Here is an 18,002-nt window from a genome sequence, read left to right as displayed (position 1 = left end):
ATAATATTAAGTGGAACAAAGCTGACACTGTTATGATCTGCTACAATGCATTGAATGTTTATATTGTACGTGGTTCTTTTTCAAAATGAATTAACAATCAAAATTGACCTCGAAGTAGAGTTTGACAGTGGTTCGTTTGTTCACAGTGTTTATAATAAGTAAACTTTATAAAGTTTATTTATTATAAAATCGAGTTGGTCGCCAATTGTTTGTTTAACAGCATGTTTGAGTTTTGCAGGAAGCAGCTTACACTGCAAACCACATATTTGCTGCCAGTAGACTGAACCATGTTTGTGACTGATCATATAGCAACGCCGTTGTGCCTTACATGTGAATGCACTCAGTGGTCACTTTATTGTCCCCAGTGGGAAATTGAGTTGCAGTATGTCCACACATCAAACACCACCAAAAGAAAGAGAACATGGTTTAGTGTAATTAAGCACGATGATAGCAGCAGGTATAAACGGCACTTTATACCGACGACCTGAAGGAAGCAGCTGAAAGTCATTTAAGAGAGGATGTCCCTGAAGTCTGACCAGCCACTTTAACAAGGTTACCAAGTCTGATCTTATTGGTCTCTGTGGTGGGGCGTGGTCGGCGGTGCACGAGCAGGAGTGGGAATCCTCGGATGATCTGATATCGTCGTGTTGGTGTTGTTCCCAGATCATCATGAAAATGTTGTTCCAGGATCAACATTGCAAGTGTTATTCTTTGGCGCGCCAAGCCATTCGTGCATTTATGAAATTCCAATGTTGCAAGGACAATATCAGTTCTGCTTAGCGTTTATTAAAAGGTTAGGGTCAGGGTGAGGGTCCGTTGATTGGCGGACAGAGGCGGTTTCTCGCAGCTTAAGTACAGTTTTTTGTTTTACAGCGGTTTTTTCCGAAGTCGCAAAAGTATGACATCACAACATTCTGATTGGTCACTTGCAATGTTGATCCTGGAACAACCTTTAGTATGATGATCTGGGAACAACACCAACACGACGATATCAGATCGTGCGTGAATCCTCCCAGACTGTCGGCCAGTCTGACCAGCAAGCCTGAGTTCGGCATGCTGGTCAGACTGGCCTCACCTCCACCACAGGCCTGAGCCGGAGCTCACGACTCCGTCTGTGGTGCTGTGTCCATGGGCGACCGCCTGAACTTGCACCTCCCTGTTGCTGAGCGACCGATCTTTAGGCTTGTTGTGACCTAAAGGTCTAGGACTAATAATAATAATAATAATAATAATAATAATAATAATATATGTTTATTCAGTGAGACCTTTCTGTGAACCATCCATCCATTCGCTTCCGCTTCTCCTTTTCAGGGTCGCGGGGGGCGCTGGAGCCTATCCCAGCTGTCATAGGGCGAGAGCCGGGGTACACCCTGGACAGGTCGCCAGTCTGTCGCAGGGCCAACACACAAGGACAGACAACCATTCGCACTCACTTTCACACCTAGTGGTAATTTGGATTATCCAATTAACCAATTAACCTATCCCCACAAGCTGCATGTCTTTGGACGGTGGGAGGAGGCCGGAGTACCCGGAAGGAACCCACGCAAACACGGGGAAAACATGCAAACTCCACACAGAAAGACCCCGGCCTGATGGTGGAATTGAACTCAGGACCTTCTTGCTGTGCGGCAACAACCACCATGCCACCATGCTGCCCTTTCTGTGAACCTTTATCTTCAAATAAACACGATGTAAAATTGCACACGTTCAGAACTTTTCAAGTTATGACACTAAAGCCAAAGCTGAATTTACCCATATGGAAAAGAAATAGTAAAAACATACATGATTTACTCATGAAAGTGGCCACTTTCTCATTACTTTCATATTTTTTCTAGTAAGTATACAAAACATACAAGTTTCATTAAATAATTTTATCTTATATGTGTTTTCACTCTTGTATGCTTTTCATACAAGTTTCATACAAGACAGATAAAAACTTTATAAGATTTATATATATATTCTCCATATGGGTAAATAGCATAAACAACAAGTACATTTATGCAACTAACCTTGGAAATATCAAATCAAATTAATTATTGTGCAACAACGGGCTGTAACTGCTCGCTGCCCTCAAGCTGCACAATTTGTGTTCATCCTAGCGTGCAGGAAACATCTTTTTGGCCCTTGTTTGGTTTTTCAGTCTCCTCGAGTGTGTTTGTTAAATCTCTTGCAGCGGAAGCTCTTGTCTTTTTTCATCCTTTCTAATCGTGCTTATTTAATTTGGTTCTCTTTAGGCTCGTTTGTTTAGAAGATCAATTGTGAAGCTCTCATTAAGTTTTGACACCTGTGCCTCTGATGTTGTTTAAGATTAAACGATGGGAAACTACAGATTAATGCTAAAATCAGTGGATTGTTTGATATTAATTTGCTCAGAACTTTGACTTGTGCCACAAAGATTAAGATGCACGGCCTCTCAGTTTCACTGAAGCTTCACTGAAGCATGTGCGTAACTGGCCACTTGTCCTTTATGGAACAGTGAAAAGCAATGTGTAGATAAAGCAATGGAGGCGACTGAGAATAAATTAAAGACAAAACCGGTTAACTGTGGATGTTTGGATTACCATGACTCCTGAGGCAGGTGCTCGTCACTGTAGGGACTCTGACTGCAAATGCCACATCAGCAGTGACGAAGTGTTAGACATCTGAAAACAGCCAGTCTTCACCTGCTGTGACTGCTTTATGCAAACATAATTTGATAAAGTGGAGTTTTTCTGTTGGATCATGTTGGACTTGTTTATGTCGAGTGTAATAACACAGGTAGCTGCTGTGCTGCCGACGGACCCCAACAAGCCAATCTGCAGTTAGCCAGTGATGATGCTGTGACGTTTGTGGATCACAGTCATAAGGCTGTAAATATTTCTGTATTTATTATTTTAGTAAATACATAGATGAGGATCTTATCTTTATTTTGTTTTGATCAGTATATTGATAACATGAATCAGAACAGAATTTGTTCAGTGTTCTCGTGGAGGACGCAGAACTCTGACCTGAGGTTAATGAACCTGCGGTGATGTCCAAAAACGAAAGGGCTTAAAATCAAATTTACTAAACATTTTAACTCTTTTTGTTTTTTATTATTGCTGTTGTTGGTGGGAGGAGCTTTGTGGTGCATACTGGGCAGAAACTGCACCACCTGCTTACTCGATGCTCGTAATCACATGATTCAGAAATTAATTTAATGCACCAATTAACAGCCTACAAATGACCCTGATTAGCAGAGCATGCAATCATTTGTGAAACATGTATAGTGTTTAACATTCATCATAGCGTATTTACAAAATAGGATATCAGCTGTTAGAGGCTCCATCACTGCATTCATGAGCAATAAGGTGATGAAAATACAGCACAGACGCACCAAAATTAAGAGAATATCTCAGTCATCATTCATCCATTTGCTTCCTGGGTTTAAAATCCATGTTACAGGTGTTTTCCCCTCCAAGTAACTGCCCAGAGGTGTTGCCAAATTGCTTGCTTAAGGACTTAAGCAATAAAGAAAAAAAAAAGAAAAAAAAAAGTGAGAAATAAAGTTAACAAAATGCATAATCCATATCATGTTTTGTGCTCATTTGTACAAAATATGGCTCCGTTTCCACGAAGGCCAGGATTTTCATTTTCTGCAGCGACAGACTTGTCAGCAGAGGGGCAGGGTCCCCCCTAAATCTGCCTGTTGATTTACGGCTCTGGTCTTTATGGGATGGGGCCGTGTGATAAACGGCAGCCGGCCGCGTGAAAAAGACCAAGTCGACGTCCACCAGGGTTTCCTGCTGAAATGCACCCAAAGTGAAACCCCGGTGGAGGCTTTGAAGTCCAAACCAATACCAATGAATCTGTTTCACGTGACCTCTGCAGACAGAGACGCATCAAACAGACTCACTCGGTGATATTAGTTTCTGTCGCGGACCCTTTGACTTCGCTTCTGCCGCCGGCACTGCAGACATATTTAAGACGCGCACGCCTCTACTGGAACTCTACGAGTGATTGATCTGCCACAGGGTGAAAACCTGTCTAGGTAAAGTCCTCATAAATCTGGTGAGATTTTTACTGTCGTCTCTGAACAAAGGTTGAGGGGTGGGAGAGGGGAGTAGTCAGGCAGTTGCTGGTATCTCTTTGCATTAAAGGATTTAAATATTCAGGAGGGAGACGGAGCAGAACTGAACAGTTGGATTTTCTGACTCTATAGCGTCAGAGGAGTCACGATCAGCAGGTTTTAAATGCCACAGCAGATGGAAAGCTATGTAGCCGGCTTTTATTACAGTTCCATCTTTGAAACCTCACGCAGCGATAAAGCAGTGCTCCCTCTGCAGCAAGTGTCGTATAACCTTGATCAGGTCATCGCCCAGCTTGAGCCTTTTGCATTAAAACTATAAAAAGAAAAGACTCCGTAGTTTGGTCGTGCAATAAATGGATCAACATAGTCGAGAAAAGATCATCATTTACTCGAAATTGGGGGGAAAAAATCCCCAAGGACAGAGGCCACGTGTTCGCTCGTCATTGGACAGATGTTTGATATATATCTCTCCTCTTTGCTTTGGCACATTTATCGTCAGCGGACACTTCATCACCCGTTGTCTTTGTCAGCACAGCGCGTAGTGAAATCGAACAGATTGTGACGCGTTTTGAGGTTAATAATCTCTGCGAGGCTGAAGATTACAATGGCAATGCAAATGTAATCCATTTTGCCTTTAACACATGGGAGGATGTTTGCCGAAGGCTTACGGGGCGCGACATCACACGCTGATATCAATACTCCTACTCCGACCCTGCGGGCTGACCTGGCTGTAAACCTGCAGCGGCAGGTAACACGGAGGGTGGCGGAAGCGTCCTCTGTCAGGCTTTGGCGGACCCCGCACTCGGCCTCGTGTGCAGCCGTATGTAAAGCAGGGATCAGTGTAAGACCCTGGTTAAGCTGAAACTGTGGTTGCCCATGCAGAACCAGACCACCCCCCCTCCACCCCTGCCACCGGTCCAGCTGTCACCAACCTGCTCTCCCAGTTGATACAGTGGCTGCACACAAATACAGCTGACCTCTGACACACACACACACACACACACACACGCTCTAATCCACATATGAGCATATCACTTTGTTTTTAATCTGTGTGTGTGTGGCCTGTGCAGTCTTCCTCTTCTTTCCTATTTTGTGTGTAAAGCAGGAATGTGCAAGATAAACGCAACATAAGTCGGTTCTTCCAAATCACACACCCACAGAGGTATAAAGCTGGCAACACCGTATTGATTTTTGTGTGCGGAGGCTTTGAAATACCAATTTTAAACCAATTTACTTTGTACTAAAGATAGAATTGAAATATTATATTTGAAAAACTCTTGAGCAACATCGCCGTGTAGAAAAATTGTGCTGGTCTCGGGGATAATCTTCAGGATCTGTCAAAGGCTTTCACACAGATGCTGATTCTTGGAGAGCAAACTGGTTTTGTTTTTTCTCCCTGGATTCAGAGCTCAGTCATTAAATGCGTACGTGGGTTTTACTTCAAGCAAACAGATTTTCAGTCATTTGGGTGAGCTAATACAACTTAAACATGGTTCGAGGACTATATGTCATTGTTGTATTTGCATGTAAACCATAAATGCGGATGCAGACGAGGCTTGTTTGCCATTTGGTAAGAGTCAGCCTTTGTGCCATGTCTGTGCTGCTGGTGCAGGAATAGCATTACTTATCCGGTCGTTAAGTCTGACATCACTAGCCGTGTCTGGGCCTAAACTCCGCTGCAGGTCCATATATCAAACGATCACTATGGCATTACTGAGAGTTGAAAAACTGTCTAAAGTCTTTCATCTTTAATAAAATGATCAGCATTCTGCTCTACAAGGTGGAACAATTGAGTTTAACATCCAGGCATCCATGAAAACAGAATTTATGACATTTAACGGAGTTAGAAGTTAGCAGGAAGTTAGCTCGCTAGCTTCTATCTAAATACAATATAGCATGTCCTGACTGCGGGGTTTTGGAAACAAATTCAAACATACAGCTCTGTTATCACTTCCAACATAAATGAAGACAGAAAACTAAACAGCAGTGACGTTTGTAGGGTTACTGAAGTTTGGCTAGCTGGTATATAATGATGTGCTACGTGACCGCTAGCGACACAGCTATGTTAGCATAACATAAACAAGCTAACGTTTTTTCCACTCGATAAAAGTTAACGTGAGTGTTCTCGGTGGTCAGGAACAAATGTAATCCGGTCGTTAAGTGATGACGTGACGAATCCTACTTCCGAGCCTAAAGTAGTCTGCGTTTAATATGGCTTTTGTGTTGTTAACATGTTTAATGTTTTGTATTTTCTTCTATTTAATCTCAAAAAGCTCCTAAAACAGTCAGTGATCACTGTTGACCTCCCTCGGCTTTTATTACCGCTAATCATTTATTTAAGCTCAGTTTTTAAAACCTAACTACAGCCCAGCCTATGCAGCAGTATATGAATGACTAACCTCGTATTGTGTCAGTTGTTCTCCTGGCTGAAGTTTGGTCCTTTTACAGCATCCTGCCATGCGATTACATTTGTTCCTGACCACCGAGAACACTCATGTTAACTTTTATCGAGTGGGGAAAAAAGTTAGCTTGTTTATATTATGCTAACATAGCTGTGTCGCTAGCGGTCACGTAGCACATCATTATATACCAGCTAGCCAAACTTCAGTAACCCTACAAACGTCACTGCTGTTTAGTTTTCTGTCTTCATTTATGTTGGAAGTGATAACAGAGCTGTACGTTTGAATTTGTTTCCAAAACCCCGCAGTCAGGACATGCTATGTTGTATTTAGATAGAAGCTAGCGAGCTAACTTCCTGCTAACTTCTAACTCTGTTAAATGTCATAAATTCCGTTTTCATGGATGCCTGGATGTTAAACTCAATTGTTCCACCTGGTAGAGCAGAACGCTGATCATTTTATTAAAGATGAAAGACTTTAGACAGTTTTTCAACTCTCAGTAATGCCATAGTGATCGTTTGATATATGGACCTGCAGCGGAGTTTAGGCCCAGACACGGCTAGTGACGTCAGACTTAACGACTGGATTGCATGGCAGGATGCTGTAAAAGGACCAAACTTCAGCCAGGAGAACAACTGAGATAATCCATCCACAATACGAGGTTAGTCATTCATATACTGCTGCATGGGCTGGGCTGTAGTTACATCCTAAGGTTTTAAAAACTGAGCTTAAACAAATGATTAGCGGTAATAAAAGCAGAGGGAGGTCAACAGTGATCACTGACTGTTTTAGGAGCTTTTTGAGATTAAATAGAAGGAAATACAAAGCATTAAACATGTTAACAACACAAAAGCCATATTAAACGCAGACTACTTTAGGCCCGGAAGTAGGATTCGTCACGTCATCACTTAACGACCGGATAGCATGCTTGTAAGAATCCAGCTGCATCACAGGGTCACGTTAAATTAGGAAAGTGTCATCTGTCTTCACCGTGTTTGTTTTGGTTCAAGATGACTTGAAGGTCACCAGAGCAAAAATACTGCATAGATAGTAGAAATATTAGAATAATAATAGAACATTTACATTTTTTTTGGGCAGTTGTAACAGCTCACAGACAAAAACCGAACCCTGCCCAGCAGAGGATGTACTCGACCTGCTGGTTCGGATCAGCTACCAGGACATAACAAAAACACTCGTTTGGCCCTCGATGTCTCCACGTGTTGCATGCTGTGAAAGTTCAACACATCCAGCAGACGCACATCTGCATCATCACCCAGTCTGAGCTGCGTTCAGCACATCAGTGTTGACTTTCTGCTCGGGTTCGGACTCCAAAGAAAAACATCTTTCATGTTTACCAAGTATCCACAAAAAACCAGAATGAGCTGCAGCTTTGCAAAAACACTCTGCAGGACACTAAGTGTTATTAACTGGTTATTGAAAGGATACGTGGGAGAAATTCAATGTCAAAGGAAGCCAACAAAGAGATGGAGGCTTTCTTTTGCTGTCTGGATGACTGCACGAGGTTTCGATTTGTCACAATCTGTGAAAAGGTAGTGAGAGGTGCAGCCTCAGTGCCTCTAATCGCAGCTCAAACATGTAAAACCACTCCATGGAAAGCAATCAGAGCATGTCATAAACAACTCTGGCTTTTATGGTTTTCTCCGGAGATGACGTATTGATTTTTGCAACAATAAACAGCCTCCAGAAAAGTAAAAAACAATTCTTTATCTCTCAGGAAGCCACGAGTTGAGTCTTTTTTGCTCTGTCGAGCAGTTTGACTTTGTTAGGTGACGCTGAGAGTGACAAGAAGGACAGAGGAAGAGGAGACACGTGGCATCACGTCGTCATCACATGCTGCCGAACCACCAGGACGCCGCGTGTCACTTTTTGTTAGACAATTTCTTTAAACGCTGCTTTCTGTTTGGACGTCGTCTCACCGGCCTCCCTCGCTTTCCAGGCCCTCCTTCTAAGGTTATCGCTGTCATCATCCCTCATCGAGACGCCCTCCCACCGCGTCACCCGCTCAGGGATAATTGTGAAAAATTAAGCGGGACACACGCAGCTGTGAATAGAAAGCGATTAGCTTAATCAATTTCCCGCACTACGCAGCGCACGTGCACCCACACGCGTCACACATGCACAAACACTCAGGTTGGTGTCAGGATCCACAAGAGGCAGAAGAATGACAAGGAAAGGAGAGGCAAAGAAAGCCCCCCCACCACCGCCCTCCCAACCCCACGGCGTGTCAGTTTTCCTTCTCAACAGGGACAGGACGTTAGACGAGGTGCAAGCGGCGCCGCGCCATGAATATAAATGGGCCCCGAGTCTCTGTTGTGCCCGTGAGTGCAGCCATAAACTCGAGAAGAGAGCAGCATAGCCTGCAAGCCTCATTCTGCCCAGAGTTTGAGGTTTCACCACGCAGGCTGTGCAGCATGAGAGCGCCCTGAGAACTTCTTCTCGCGGGCGTCGCAGCACAGATCTGCGTTTGAACGTTTAACAGTGACCCGTACGGGTTTTAGAGATTGTCGAGAGAAGGGTTTAGGGGTGACGCCCGAGTTAAATCTACCCTCGTCTCTGATGACCTTCGATAGATTGATCTGATATCTTGTAACCTCCTTCCTTCCTCTGCAGTAAATGTTTTACTGTCTGAGATGCTTGTAACCAGCCGTCAATCAGAGCAATTTCCATTTCAACCCGTTCCCTGTGCGGGCGAGCCGACTGGCGTTTCTGTTTTATGTCTTCTTCTTTTTCTTTTTTTTTGGGGGTCTGCTCTCTCAATCATCATTCTCCTCTTCCCGTCTTCCTCCCCTCCCTCGCCTCTCGCTTTGCAGAGACGTGAAGATGGGTGAGGTTTTGTGTCTTTAACATTTGATTAAGCAGATCGGCTCTGAGCGTGAGATGGGAGATCCGGACAGCTGACAAATCAGCCCGTCTGAGTGTTACCAACCCGGAGGTTGTTTGTCAGTCTGCCCGCAGGCTGCAGGCTGCGAGCATGCGAGGCTTGCGTGACGATACAATTTAGCTCTGCAGTTGAAGAGCTCAGTAACTCAAGGCTACAGGAGTGGTTGTTAAACTGGTGTTTGTGTAGCTGCTGTCAGTCTCTGCGCTCACTGAGATCCAGCGCTGCGAAGGATGGTTCAGTTGCATTGTTTTTAATATTGTTTCAATTATAAAAAAAAAAGAGCAACAATGCTGCATCCATTTTAATTACCATACACAGTAGGGGTGGGGGAAAAAATCGATACTATGTAGTATGGTGATATTTTGTTTGCTAATAATGTATCGATACAGGGACAGCAGAAATCGATATTTTGTTACAAAAAGGTTTTTGTGCTCTGACTTCAGAGCATGTTGATCCTTTTTCTGAGCAAGAATCCTGACATTCCTTCACTGTCCAAATGTGTTTAACTTTTTTATGGCAGCAATAAACATGACAGTTTACTTATTTTAATTTAAGACATGTTTTATTTTAATTAAGTTCAAAACTTTTTTATTTAATGTAAAATTATATTTTGTTTTAATTTACTTTCAAATTCTTCAGTTGCTGAAGGGGCTGCATAGTTTTCATAAACTGCATAGTTCAGAATAGCTATAATTGTACCAGATGGTTGATTCAGTTAAGTTGGACTAGACTGTAATACAAACCGTTCAGTTTGTCAACAATAAAACTGAAATGAGAGAAAGACTGAGTGTGAGACTTTGATATTAGATAAAATGAATATTGATAAAGTTTACCTTTATGTACAGAATCTGAATATCGCAAAATATTTTAAAAAATTGCAATAATATCGTATCGTGGGATGTATGGTGATTCCCACCTCTAATACTCTGGTCCAGGCACAGCTTCAGCACAGGGGAAGAGATTTGTTCACTCACTGGTTGATGTTTTATCAGCTGATAATCAACTGCTTCACATGCTTAAGTGCAGCTGGCCAGGCCTCTCCTTACTCGGCTGCTAATGCCTCATTCACACAGGCCTCATGGGAACCCCTGGAAAACGTGTGGATTCCACAACTGGTTTCTAACACCAGCATCTTTCTTTGGTTGCTATGTTGCTGTAGTGGTCAGTAGTTTGCTTGGAAGACGCCAATTTGTCTGCAAACACTTCACAACTGTAAAAATGAACTTTGCATTCCCTTCAGTCTTAGACTCTTTAGAAAAGCTTTGCATGATTCACAATTAAAAGCTTTTGGCTCACAGGGATTGCTCGTACATACAATGACCTCAGTATTAAAGCTAATGTGAGCACCCATCACTGTAACAGCTTATAGATGTACTACAGGAAATAAAAAGCACAATAGGTCCACTTTAACTGCAGAGCTTTGTAAAGGACCTCAATACAATTATGAGTAACAGCTCTTCATATAAGAAGCTTCCCTGTAATGTTTGAAGTCATTACAGCTGCTCGGTGCTGCCGTACGGTTCGTTCAGTGTCTGCTAACACGAAGGCTGATCCTCCCTGACAACCTGTAACTGATAGTGTTTAATAAGTCAGACATATTTGCTGCCGAGCGTGTTTTTGGTGCAGCTGGCAGAGGGACGATCGTGGTAAAAACCCTCGTAACCATTTATTGAGTTAGTCAAGGTCCTCACGTGTGTTGAAGGGCAGGTGTGTGATGTAGTGAGATTGCATCATGTTGTGCGACAGGCTGAGGATCCTCCGGTTGGTTTCTGGTGCGCATGTACGTGCAGGCTGTCTGTACTGAACTCACATACACGCACCCAATTACTGAAACTGGGATATGGTTGGTATAACATAATGAACAGCCATTTTTCACCTGCCTAACTGCTGCTGCACTGTCACACACTCTCACCACCCCCCGCTCCCACTCTGCTCTCACTGCAGGAAAAACAGACTTTTACCTCCACCTGTGGACCTGCGATTTTAACAAATAACCACGATTAACCGAAGAAGTTTCCAACATCGCATGAATCTTAGGTTTGATTCAAAATAAATGAATTCTTGGAGCGTTCACTTCTATAGGCCGTGTAAATGAAAACTCTTTAATTGCATAAAAGCCCACGAGGACACATAAGACCCAAATTTAGAGCCTGATAAATAAGAGGACATCTGCAAACTATGAAAAGGGACATAAAGCAGACTCATTTTCTTCCTAATGGATCTCAAACCAAAGTAACTGCGTGCCAAAGTGGAAATTATGCCCACTTCTTATGTAATCCCTATTAAACTGGTTAATTTTAGAAGCTTAAATGAGTATATTTTCTGCTCTGGACGTGTGTGGCTGTGTGCATTTAAACGACAGGCATCATTTCCAGGTTTGAAAAGTGAAGCCAGTGGGGAAGTGCCTTAAAGGTGCATTCCTTGTGTCAGCCAGCAGAGGGCGTCTCCTCAGGCTTGGCTTGTATAGAAGTCTATGGAAAAACAGGCTTTTGTTCCCGTGATCTATAAGCTCATTAAAACCTTTGCCGATGAGTTTATTTGACCTCGTCCTCTGTTTTCAAGTCTAATTCAGCGTAGTGTTCCCGATCACATCACACATGCAGTGAAAGTGTCTTGGTCACACAAACACACATTTTCTGACACAGACAAACATGCTGTAGTCGGAGTCTGGCCCCTGTACAGGTTTCACAGGTTTCTGTAGGCGTTTAATAACCCGGGTGAGCCTTAAAAACAGATTAAAGTCCGTCTGTGTCACCAGCCATCCTTCGTGGCTGTATGCTGCTGGTGTCCGGACAGCAGCAGCCTCGGCTCTCGAAGAAGTCGTATCCAGCTCGGCAGAACGTCCCCCCCTCACCGTCGCCTCTCATTTAAACTGGTCTCACACAAGAACGCCTCCCTTCCTCTGACCTCTTCATCGTCAAAGCCCCTTTTTCATATTCAGTTTCTGTCCGCGCATTAAAATAAAACGACTCGAGTCGTGTTTAAGGCCTGTGACAGAAGAATCTGTTACTCTGAGATACAGAGATGTTATTTTATCAGTTATTCACTCAGGAATGGATAATGTGGCCGTTTGTTCTGGATGGATTCCTGCCCGTGTGTTGAGTTCCTGCTGCAGACATGCGTCTTGACACTATTACATCGTGGAGCTGATGGTGTTAGTGATCCTGGGGTATATGTCAGATAAAATATAGTTTGTTTTATGTTTGTTTTATCAGCAGCATTGTTGTCCTTGTATTTATTGGTCTGAGTGGGACAAATTTTCTCGGCTAACTTCTGAATAAATCTCTAATTTTGAACCACAAGACTTGATTCGAAGGCGCCGCGTCTTCCTGGAGCCAAAACACTAGAACGAATCCTTCGGTAATTGGAGCAAGCACACATTTTCTCACATCCTGTAAAGTCACTCTTCAGTGGCAGTTCAATTTCCCCTGCAGCAGTGGTATCTCAAGTCCGGCGGGCATGTATCAAAAGGCCCTCTCAGCGGCTCTAACTGTTTACAATGACGCATCGATCCACTCTGCTTAATTCCCCCCCCCCTCCCAGCAGCTCGGTGAGTTAAAGCAACAGTTACTGCCACCTACAAGAGGCGTAAAAAGCCCCGCGCAGCGTGTCGTCTGATCCCTCTGACAAGGATGCTGTCGAGTACCCCCCTCTGATCTGATCCCCTCTGCGCTCTGATAATTCTGCTATTGACCCAAAGCAGAAAGCAGGAGGAGGAAACTCTGCTCAACAAAACAAACAAAACTACTCCAAAGAAGCAGAAAGCATCTCCATACTTAACCAGGAGTAACTGCGAGCTGATCGGAGCACGCCGGCGCTTAAATAATGCGATCGACGAAGGTGATCTTACCTGTGTTGGCAATCCACATCCAGCCCTGGCTCGTCACCACTCATGCCGTGTGTGCAGCTTCAGCTGTCCTGTTCCCCGTTTTCTTTTTTTCCCCTCCTTCTCCTCCTCTCCTTTCTCTCCCCTTTGGCCCTCGTCTTCTCCTCCTCCTCCCCTCCTTCGTATCTCCCTCCCCCTTTCGCTCTTCCTCTCCCTGCACTTGTTTGAGTCTATTTCAGTAGCAGCAACAGAGGAGCCCGCTGCGACGGTGGCATGGTTTCCAGCACTTTGGCAGAAGGTCACATTATCACTCGCTGGTAAAAGGGAGAGGGGGGGGGAGGGAAGAAGAGGAGCAGGAGGAGGATGGATGGAGTGACGAAGGGAGATCAAGGTGAACAGGTGCCAGAGGAGGAAAAGGAGAAGCAAAGCAAGTTGATATAATCTCAGCCACGGACGCGCTTTTGGTTTAGTTTTCCAACTTGTTGACAGGGACACCTCTGAAGACTGTTTTCAGGTAATGTGTCCCAGGAGGAGAAGCTGAGGAGGAGTTTAGGAGAAACCCGCGAGTGTGCATATCTGTGTGAAGCAGTAGCCTTTTTAAAGTCTTCACCAGCCGCGCACCTCTGGGGGAAAGATAATTCCTCTCTTGGCTGGAAAGTGATTCTCTGAGAAAAAGAAAAAACTAACAAAGCTGCCAGAAACTCGCGCCAAAAGAAATCCTCAACCTTCAGCTCGTCACCCGCGTCCTTGATCGTCGCTGCCCGGCTCGCGAAGACGCAGATCTACACCTGTCCGCATCGTGTGTCCTCATCTATCGCGGGTCCTGCAGGGTGACCCTTCTCTTCATTTCCCAGACTCCCTCCTTCGTCCTCCTCTGGTGCGAGCGGTACTTTTACTGCCACTCCATCAAAATAAGGCTCTGAGAGATGATCCAGCTGCCCGGGACGAGGCCGGCGGCGGCTGGCGACAGATGGCCGGAACAGAGGTGCTGGAGTTTGGAAATTCTTGGATCTTCCTCGTGACCTTTCTCCAAGCGCACCTTGCTTGCTCTAGCCTTCAGTTGGCTGCACTTGTTGTCCTGTATGCCTTGTTGTTGTTTTCTTTTTTGGGCTGTTCCTACCTGTGCCCCTCCTTCGCCCATCAGCAGAGCTTTCACTCTGGCTTCTCTGGCCGGCTGTAATCCTGACTCCTACACTCCATGTCACAGGAAGGGCTTGTGAGCTCTAATCATTATGTAGTAAGGATTTATCCTCTCGCTCTCCCTCCCGTCTCTCTCTTTCCTTCCCTCCACCCCTCCCGTTTATTTCCCTCCCTCTGCTCTTTGAGTACCGGCTGCCCTACAACTCTACAACATCCCCCTTTTTCAACCGCCACAGATTAATGCGTCGTCTCTCCTCACGCTTCCCTGGGACCCATTCGTTTGTCAACTCATTCATTTTTATTTTTTGCCTTCCCCGCCCGCTCGCTCGCTCCCCGTCTCGCCTCCTGTCTGCCCTGCCGCAGATCGCATCAACAGGTTTGCCCTTGAAATATTCTCTGGGACAGGCGGAGTCAGTGCCCGCCGATTCCTTCCCATCAGGAATGTGCTCGTCCCTTAAACTATAAGCTTTTTATCAGTGCAGACAGAGAACGCATCGATGGCAGTGTGTGCACATTTACAGTCTTTATACACTCTAACATAAATACACACACACACACAGTAGTGTAGTACTATACAGAAATTTCCATTTGTTCAAGGTAATTTATACGCAGTGTTGTTGTAATGCGCTTTATCCACCAGGGAGCACTAACACATTTGTCCTGCTCAGTATGTATAACAAAGCCAAAGTGTGCGGACACCCCGGCTTTACAGAGGCAGTAATCTGCTGCTGTCACAGCTTCACCCTGGATGAAGCCGGGGCTTTGTGTGGGCTTTCCTCACAGAAAACTTTTCCTTTATGGAGACACACTTTTCACAGCGTTAAACTGGACCCTCTGAATCCCAGAATAATGTAAGGTTAGCTACGTTTCTGGATGTAAAGCATGCTTTGTAGCAGTGGTTCTCAAACTGTGGGGAGTCCCACTGGTGCATGAACCTGATGTTAACCTGTAACTTTGACGTGACGTGAATCTTTAAGTCAAATTCTTTTCTGCCTCTTGAAGTGGGGCATGTCAGAACCACTGGATGGTCTGAGTGGGACCTTGTTCAGCTCAGTGAACCGGTTCTTGCTTCAGCTTCTGATCAGAGTAACCTTCAGGTTCATAACTGGAGCAGAATAACCGCAGGACGAGATCTCGTATCGAGATGCAGCTGAATGACATCTCGAACAGCAGCTGGGCCGAGCCAGCTGTTGGGCTGAGACGGGAGAAGCAGAAAATAAACTTTAAGAAAATTAAATAAATAAATAGTGCTAAAATAAATCCCAAACATACTTGCTGTTAACGTAGCTGTTTGATGTGTGGGAAACAAGTAGCATCTCCAAGTATACAGTGATGTTTCGCTCAGTATACTTTAAATATGCCTCCTTTTTTCATATCCTTTTAACAACCAGATAAAAAATAACCTTTGGAAATATGTTTGTAATTTATTTATTATTTAAATTAACACGTTTTGCAAATTTATATGACTTTGAGGTTACTTTTGTGCGTCTTTGAGCTGGAAGTTGTGCCTCCTATCTTTCTTTGAACGATACATTTTTCACAATGCTGTTGTTTGGAAATACATTAATATTTTTATTAGGGATGCACCGATACCACTTCTTTGGCAACGAGTACGAGTACTTGCATTTCAGTACTCACCGATACCGAGTACTTAATAAAAACATGATTTAAATTTGCAGGTAACAGCTTTAGTCCTATAATTTAACAAAAAACAAACAAACAAGGGACTAGTTTGGAATTAAGAACATTTATTTAAAATGAAAAGCATGTTGTATGCAACATATTACAGAATAAATAATTATAAAAAACAAAATTTAATTTTAAATTTGTTCGTCTGTTTCTCTGTTTAGAAGTCTCACTAGCACAGTCACAGCTGGGATGACATCAGAGGCTAGTGCGTCGTAGCTGCTCACTTTGTTAGTTAGTTCCTCAAAGGGGGCGAGGATGGCAACAGTCGTCTCCATAAGAGCCCGTTGGTGAGCGGTGAGATAGTCAGGGAGTTCGTGCTCGGACACGCCCAGCACTCGTGCTGTTCCAGCGCGTCTGTACGTCCTGCTGCAGTCTCTTTATTGGCTGGTTGAGCTGTCCCTGAATGTCCTCGAGGCGGGAGTAGGCTAAGGCGGAGTGTTTAAAATGCCCAACTATTTTCCGTCCCACTGCTATAGCATCAGCTATGCTCCTCTGTGCTAATAAGCCTGGGTAAATAAGCGTGGGTAAACTCTTTGTACTCGTTGTCGTGTTGGGATTTTGGTGCTTGATTAAATTACTTGTGTTAAATGCGCTACCTTTTGAGCCTCCTCTGGACAATTTCGCTGAGCACAATTTGCAGTCCGCCTTTGTTTTCGCATCTTCGTTCACTTGGAAATAGTTCCACACGGCTGATATGTCTCGCCTGCCCTTCTCTCAGCTCTGAGCAGTGTTGCCAACTCCTCAGTAAGGAAAATCGCTATTGGTTGTCCTAAAAGTCGCTAGATGACGTCATCACCTAATTTGCATAATTGGTCATGCTAATATAATTGTAACCTACGCTGTTAGAGAGAGAAATAACATCGTGGACGAGACATAAAGTGAGTAAAAAACGTCCTAAATGCATTTTGAATTTATTTAGAACTACAAATTAAATTTCTTTTAGCAGTTATTGTTTTTTTAATGTCACAATTCCAACCCTGCTCCTTAACCCGGCCTTCAACCGGCAAAAGTGACCCGAAATTGGCACTCTGGTGGAGTTACTTTGTGTGTGTGTGTTTATAAGTAGTTTTAAACCTGATCCACAAAACAGCATAACAGTAAAAGAAGAACTGACTGCGTTACAGTCAGTGCGGGAGCAGCGGCTTCGCTCATGCGCGGTTCATTCGCAGTTTGGACGCACAGGTGTGAACGTCTCCTGCAGCTGGGGGAGGACTATCCTCCGCCCGTGAGTGCTTTAGCACGGGTGAGGTGCCCACGGCAGCACCGCTGCTTGTTGAGAGTAAGAGCAACACGCCCTTTCACGTCAAATAGTCGTCATAAATAAGTCTCCAATAACACCAGAAAAAGTCGCCATATTTGTCGCTAGTCGCTTTTTAGGAAAAAAGTCGCTAAGGTGGGTCTGAAAACTCGCTAAATATAGCGACAAAGTCGCTAAGTTGAGCTGCAGCCGAGGCCTGGGGGCGGGCACTCGAGGGCCTGGAGGCGGGCACTCGAGGGCCTGGAGGCGGGCACTCGGGGCCTGGGGGCGGGCACTCGGCGCCTGTGATTAACCCCTTACATGCCGCTCAAACATAGACAGGTCTCAGACCGTGGTATCGGTCCCCGGTATCGGGGGACTTTTAACGAGTACGAGTACTTTAGAAAATGTGGCATCGAGGCCGATACCGGATATCGGTATCGGTGCATCCCTAATTTTTATATCTTGTCTCTTAGAATAGAATAGAATAGAATAGAATAGAATAGAATAATCCTTTAATTGTCCCACAAGGTGAAATTTGGTTGTAACAGCAGCCAGAAAGACACATATACAACAAACAAATTGTCTCTTGTAAAGTTAGATATTTATTTCCATCCATCCGTCCTCTTTTGCAGGGTCGCAGTGAGGCTGGAGCCTGTCTCAGCTGTCACAAGGTGAAATGCAGGGTCAGCCTATCACAGCGCTGTAGAAATACTCACAGGCAGCTAAGAATCACCAGCTGACCTCACATGCATGTGTTC

General features: G+C 44.4%; 1 protein-coding gene across 1 annotated transcript in view; it reads right to left on the bottom strand.

Moving 5' to 3' along the window:
• grin2ca (glutamate receptor, ionotropic, N-methyl D-aspartate 2Ca) overlaps positions 1–13,414 on the bottom strand; it is an 89,409-nt gene extending 75,995 nt beyond the window's left edge. The window contains exon 1 of the mRNA XM_006801942.2: positions 13,200–13,414. The gene's annotated coding sequence lies outside the window, so the exon portion shown is untranslated. The remainder of the gene's footprint in view (positions 1–13,199) is intronic.
• Positions 13,415–18,002: the final 4,588 nt, after the last annotated feature.

This window comes from Neolamprologus brichardi, chromosome 4, assembly GCF_056152115.1.
Source record: "Neolamprologus brichardi isolate AB-2024 chromosome 4, ASM5615211v1, whole genome shotgun sequence".
Classification (NCBI taxonomy): domain Eukaryota; kingdom Metazoa; phylum Chordata; class Actinopteri; order Cichliformes; family Cichlidae; genus Neolamprologus; species Neolamprologus brichardi.
Note: the sequence above shows the minus strand (reverse complement) of the source record. Positions and strands in the feature narration are given on the sequence as shown.